Below are 6,887 nucleotides of genomic sequence, written 5' to 3' on the forward strand. Positions count from 1 at the left end.
AAGCAAGTAACAGATGGGACATAGGTAAGCGAGATGCTTATTCATCTATCTGATGATGAAACATTTACAACTAACAGAACAAGTCTTGCGACTTACACATGATTATAAGAACAATCATGAGCTGGAGAAGCAAACTCTTCTGTATACATGCCTATGATGCAAGATTAAGTGGTCAGTCAGTTATATTGAAATTTGTTTAGATGAAACATAATATAAGTATGTAACCCAAATTTTATTGCGTAAACATACTGTCACTGAACACCAATCCACCTAGCCCAATCAACAACTTGCATTCCCCCATAAATGTTGTTTGCAAAACAGACACATACTGTGAAAGCCATTGCAACGGGAGGGATATGTCTGGCAAAAGGTGATGCCTCAACCATGCATCCTAGTCCATTAATGATCTGGTAGCTAGTATTAGAAGACACGGATAGAAACACCCCTAACAATCAGAAGCAGAGCATCAAGATTGAGTATGATTGTTTCAATGAATGTCTCTTAATAAACTGTATGACCAGACAGAACCAGATAAAATTGCATGACTCATCAAAAATTTATAAGAAATGGGCAGCAATGGTTATTACTTGGGCTATATACACCAAGATCTGTGCAGAGAATATTTGCAATCTTAACTTTTCGCTTTATCAATATATCTAGTTGTTACTATTTATGCCAAAGAATGCAGTGTAAACATGCCATTGACACTTTAAATGGAGAATTTTTATGGTGTAACACCTTTAAATTCTTTCTACAAATACATATACGTGCCCAACAAAAAGAGAGACGGTCGGCATCATTTTCATCTTTTACTTTCATCTGACATACAGAGAAATACTTCCATCAAAAAGACATACAGAGAAACAATTTAGAGACAACCAGGAGACTTGTAATTGCACACATGATCGACGAAAGGAGATGCTACTACTGATTTACTGCTAGTTCCTTGTGGGAGCTGGGGTCATCATGGTATGACAGGAGCTTATGGACTACAGAATCCATTGTCGGTCTTTTGTTTCTGTCTTCTTCCAAAGAACCATTGGTCACATACTCGGTAATGAGCAGCTTATGCGGACCTTCTGAACAGAACCCCCATATTCTCACAAGGTTCTTGTGATAAATTCTCCCTATTAGACTCAGTTCAGCACCGAGTTCTCCTTGGATGGCATCTCCCAACTTCTTCACCGCCACCGCCCTCTTATCATCCAATACTCCCTTGTACACAACACCTGCGCCTCCCCTTCCAGTCTCATCCATGAATTTCCCAGTTGCCCTTTTGAGCTCTTCATATGTGAACTGCCTGAATTGACTGGATATCAACCTGCACCCTTCTTCCAGGGATGTTGGCTTCTGTTCCATTCTGAAGGTAAACCACCATCCTGATACAATAAACAGGATTTCGATGGCACCGAACGCTGATATGAAACCATAGAAATACGCCCATCTCGCCTTCCCGCTGCTGCTCGCGTACATATTTGAAGAACTTACTGTAGCTTCAGAGTGCGTATCATTACAATTGGGCTGATGCATTTGAAGAGCAGAGGACCCCGAAGTCGATATACTTTCGGGTATCCTCAAATACAAAATGCCTGGGGTGCTCGGAGAACTTCTCCCGTTAAAGAGAATGCTCTTAGCGTAGCAAAGAGCACTACCAAACACATAGTGCATTCCTTCGCAAGTATCTTCCAGCAAGCCTCCAAGGAAATGGAGGTGGAGTAATTGAGATCGTAACCCCAGAAATCTGTTTGGGGTAGCGCTAGATGTGTAAATCGCTGAGCGGTGTTGCAGCTCACGCTGAACTTTGGCTTGCAACCTTTGCGCCAGTCGTTTGGATCGCTCATCTCGTAATGAGGAGGGCACGAACAAACCACTTTGGATTGCACATACGTGCAGATTCCGTTCCTGCCACACAGCCCATGTATCAAGCAGAGCTGCGGAAGAGCTTCCCATGTAACCGACCACGTTCCTTTCGATTCATCTAGGCTGTAAAGCCTGAGATTGCCATCGTAGTCCAGAGTCAGCCTTCTTAAGATTCCGGAACCCATGTCGGAAGCACTGAATGCCAACTGGTCGCTCGAAACGAACTTTCCCATCGCATCCACACAACCGTGCCATCGGTGTCAGCTAGAACCATGCCTCCATTCTTGCGGAAGTTAATTTTTGATCCATGACCATTTACCGGACGATCACGGTTCGCAGTCCTTGCGACGGTCTCGATGGCTGAGTTGGAGAACCAGATGGAGAAGGCATAGGCATTAGAGCTGTTGGGATATACCGATCGGTCCTCCCACGCCGACTAACTGTCGGGCCCGTCTGACCAGTACCCAACTCTGCCGACCGACGACTGTCGACACTGCCCAACCGAACCTATGTCGGCCGGGCCGACTCTCTCTCCTCCCGACTAGCCGGATTGGGGAGCCCAACATCCGACTCTTGTAAGGCGCCCGACTGATCTCCGGAGGGTCCCTAGGTGTCTGCCCGACTGACCATCGGAGGGTCCCTGGGGGTTCGCCCAACATCCCTCAACCAGGCACCGACATACAGTCGGTCGGCTCCTTCAAACGTCGTACGACTGCTGGAGACTGTCGATCCTGACAACGGCATGCGGCACAGCCGCTTTGGGGCATTATCCCACCTAAGGCATGGGTCAACCCTAGCGATTTGACAGTCCCACGGTGATTTGACAACCTCACAGTGACTCTGATAGTCCTCGATGATTTGACAATTCTTCCATTGTCTGCACCATTAATGATGGCGCCATGCTGCGCTCTATTATAAATCGGGGAAGGCAACAGTGCTGAGGAGGTTTTTTCGAGACCCTTGAACTCTTCCTCTCTAGCTCCCGCTCTCACCCTCCCTCGTTGAGCTCCTTGATTCTTTTCTACTGTTGCTTAGTCTCCTCTCTGACTTGACTGTCGGAGGGTCCCCGCCAGAGTCACCTCCGGTCAGTACGGACTTCTTTTGCAGACGCTCGTTCCCGGCGACCAGGCGATGAGGGGATTGGCCGCAACAGGTTTTGGCGCGCCAGGTAGGGGACGGGTTCCCACAGCACCAGGGATTACAACCCCCACGGAACTCGAAATATTTATCGAGATGACAAGAACAAGAGCTTAGCGGTCGAGGGTCACCGGATCGGCGAGGCGCTCTTCCCGCTGGGAAGAGGCCTCTCCTCCACCCTCCACGGCGGAACCTAGCTCTCCGCATCCCGTGGTGACCACGGAGGCACAGATCGCGGCGATTGTGCGGCAGATGACCGTGTTGACGGACGCGGTCAAGGGCCTTCAACAACAACCGATCCAGTTGCCGCCCTCACCGGTGGGGCAACCGACGGTACACCCGATGCCCTTCAGGAGTAGCCACCGGTGCCCGCATCGATCTCCGTCACCTTTTCGGGAGCACCTGTCACAGCACTCCCATCGAGAGGAGGAGAGGCGGCCACGGCATGATGCCCGTTAGTCCTGACGACCGTCTCCTTCCCAGCTGGAGCGAGCAAGGAAGGAGAAGCGGCCGCGAACACTGTCCGCCTCCCTCTCGGATTCATCAGGAGACTCCACCTCCGGGGTCTCTCAACACCGACGGATCGACGACTATGAACGCAGGTTCGAAGAAATCGACCGTCGGCTTGTCCAGCTACAGGTGGACGGACAGAAGTCCTCGAACGACATTGACTTCCAGACCGCTCAACCTCTCTCCCGACTCATCCTCGACGAATCGATCCTCAGTCGGTTCAAGATGCCACATGTGGAGCCTTACGACGGCTCCACCGACCCAGTCGACCACTTGGAGAGCTACAAGGCTCTCATGACGATCCAGGGGGCGACCGATGCTCTTCTCTGCGTCGGTTTCTCCGCTACGCTTCGCAAAGCTGCCAGGGCCTGGTACTCCGGTCTTCGATCAGGAAGTATCCACTCCTTTGGGCAGCTTGAGTACTCTTTCGTGGCCCACTTCAGCACCAGTCGGAAGCCACCACGAACCTCGGACAGCCTCTTCTCCCTCAAACAGGGAGAAAACGAGACGCTCCGACACTTCGTGGCTCGATTTAACACGGCCACGCTTGAGGTTCGGGACCTCAATGAAGACATGGCCATCTCGACCATGAAGCGGGGGTTGAGGGCATCCCGATTCACATACTCCTTGGACAAGACCCTCCCCCGAACGTATGCCAAACTGCTAGAGCGTGCGTACAAGTACATGCGTGCAGACGAAGGAGCTTCCGACCGGCGCCTGACCGAGTTCAAGGGCCCGAAGGAAAAGCGAAGGAAAGGTCGGGCCCCTGCCGAGCCTAGCAGGCCCCCGACCGACGGTCGGGCCTCACCCCCACGACGAAACCAGAGGTCGCCTCGACGGTGGAGCCCGAGGCCGACGCACCCCAGGTATGACTCCTATACTCCTCTCTTTGCTCCCCGTGTGCAGATTTTGATGGAGATCGAAGGGGAAGAATATCTGTGACGGCCTCCGCCGCTGAAGGCAAAGGGCCTCGATCGGCGAAAGTACTATCGATTTCATCGGGGCCACGACCACAACACTGAGCAGTGCATCCAACTCAAGGATGAGATCGAGGCCCTCATACGCCGGGGATATCTCAACAAATTTCGGAGGAACCCGCCGATCCGGCCGATCACCGACCGACGATCCCAGCCGACTGAAGAAGCAACGACTAACCAACCTACGGCCGGGGTCATCAATATGATCTCCAAACGACTGGGCCCAGGGACGTCTGTTGGAGGGGAGTCGACGAAGAAGCTACGCACAGATGGCGAAATTACTTTTACAGATGAAGATGTTCGGGGTATACAAACTCCCCATGACGACGCTGTTGTTGTCTCGGCAACAATAGCAAATTATGATGTAAAAAGAATCTTTGTAGATAATGAAAGTTCAACGAACGTTTTGTTTTACTCGATTTTCTCCCGGATGTGACTGTCAGCCGATCGGCTTAAGAGAGTCTCTACACCCCTGATAGGCTTTGCTGGAGATGCTGTCACGGTGGAAGGGGAGTTACTTTGTCCGTAACGGCTGGAACCGAACCCCGACAGAGCACAGTCCACTTGACCTTTGCGGTCATCCAAGTGCCTTCGGCCTACAATGCCATACTTGGAAGACCCGGACTAAACGCCCTCAGGGTGATAGTTTCGACGTATCATCTCCTGGTTCGGTTTCCGACCAAAAATGGAGTCGGGGAGATACGCGGGGATCAACAGCTCGCTCGGCGATGCTTCCAGATCTCCGCTCAAAGCAACGAGTTGAAGGGCTCCCTGACGGTCGACAAGTTGGACCAACGGAAGGAGGAAGAACGAGGCGAACTGGCCGAATAGCTTGTTCCCATCCCGATAACGGGGAATCCAGAATGAATGGTATGGGTCGGATCTCAATTACCCAATCCCGAGCGACGACAGTTGGTGGAGCTACTGGAGCTACTGAAGGCCAATATCGACGTGTTCGCTTGGTCGACAGCGGATATGTCGGGCATCTCCCCAGAGATAATGACACACTGACTCAACATCGACCCAGCAATGAGGCTGGTGAGGCAGAAGAAATGGTCTTTTGCCCCTGAAAGACAGAAGGCCATCGACGAAAAAGTGGACAAGCTACTCGAGGCAGGCTTCATCAGAGAAACTACATATCCCGATTGGCTTGCCAATATCGTCATGGTGAAAAAGGCCAACGGAAGTTGGAGGATTTGCATCGACTATACCGACCTAAACCGCGCCTGTCCGAAGGACAGCTTTCCACTCCCAAAAATCGACTAGTTGGTAGATGCGACGTCCGGCCACTGACTACTCAGCTTCATGGACGCTTTCGCCAGATACAATCAGATCCGGATGGCACCTGAAGACGAGGAGCACACCGCCTTCGTGACCGCGAAGGGCCTCTACTGCTACAGAGTAATACCCTTCGGACTGAAGAATGACAGAGCCACCTACCAGCGACTCGTCAATAAGGTCTTCAAAGACCAAATTGGGCGCAATATGGAAGTGTATGTGGACAACATGCTGATAAAGAGTGCGCAGACTACAGATCACGTTCGAGATCTCGAAGAAGCTTTTCGCACTCTACGACGACACCGGATGAAGCTGAATCCGACTAAGTGCGCCTTCGGGGAAGTTCCTCGGGTTTCTCATTTCTCAACGTGGAATCGAGGCCAACCCTGAGAAAATAAAGGCAATCATCGACATACGGCACCCGGACACCAAGAAGGAGGTCCAGCAGCTGAACGAAAAAATTATCGCCCTCAGCCGATTCATCTCTCAGTTGGCTGAGAGATGCCTCCCGTTCTTCAAAACCCTGAGGCAGGTGAGGGGCTTCTCTTGGTCGGATGAGTGCCAACGAGCCTTCGAGGACCTGAAAAAGTACCTAGCTTCCCCACCGCTGCTGGTGAAGCCGAAAGTCGGAGAGACGCTGTATCTCTATTTAGCCACTTCCTTCGAGGTGGTTAGCTTAGTGCTCGTCCGAGAGAATGAGAGCCGAATTCATCAACCTATATACTACACCAGCAAAGTGCTTCGCGGTGCTGAAACTCGATACATGGAGACGGAGAAGATGATATTCACCCTGACCGTGTCCGCACAACGACTCCGTCCATACTTCCAAGTGCATGCCATTGTGGTCCTCACCAACCAGCCCCTGAGGGCGATACTGCGCCGACCCGACACATCGGGACGACTGGCGAAATGGGCGATGAAGCTCAGTGAGTTCGACATACTGTACCGGCCACGATCCATCCTGAAGATCCAGGTCTTGGCTGACTTTATTGCGGAGTGCCCGACAACCGACCAAGGGTCGGAAGGCGGGAAGCCCGGAGGAGCTGTGATCCCCGAGCCTGACCCCAGGTCCACCTGGGTGCTGCACATCGACGGAGCTTCAAATGCTCGGGGGAGCGGGGTCGG

The 6,887-nt window shown here is 51.9% G+C and overlaps 1 pseudogene; it reads right to left on the minus strand.

The window, feature by feature from the left end:
• Positions 1–703: 703 nt before the first annotated feature.
• LOC105031989 (putative receptor protein kinase ZmPK1) lies at positions 704–2,256 on the minus strand (annotated as a pseudogene).
• Between the last annotated feature and the right edge of the window lie 4,631 nt (positions 2,257–6,887).

Source organism: Elaeis guineensis, chromosome 2, assembly GCF_000442705.2.
Source record: "Elaeis guineensis isolate ETL-2024a chromosome 2, EG11, whole genome shotgun sequence".
In the NCBI taxonomy this organism is placed as follows: Eukaryota; Viridiplantae; Streptophyta; class Magnoliopsida; order Arecales; family Arecaceae; genus Elaeis; species Elaeis guineensis.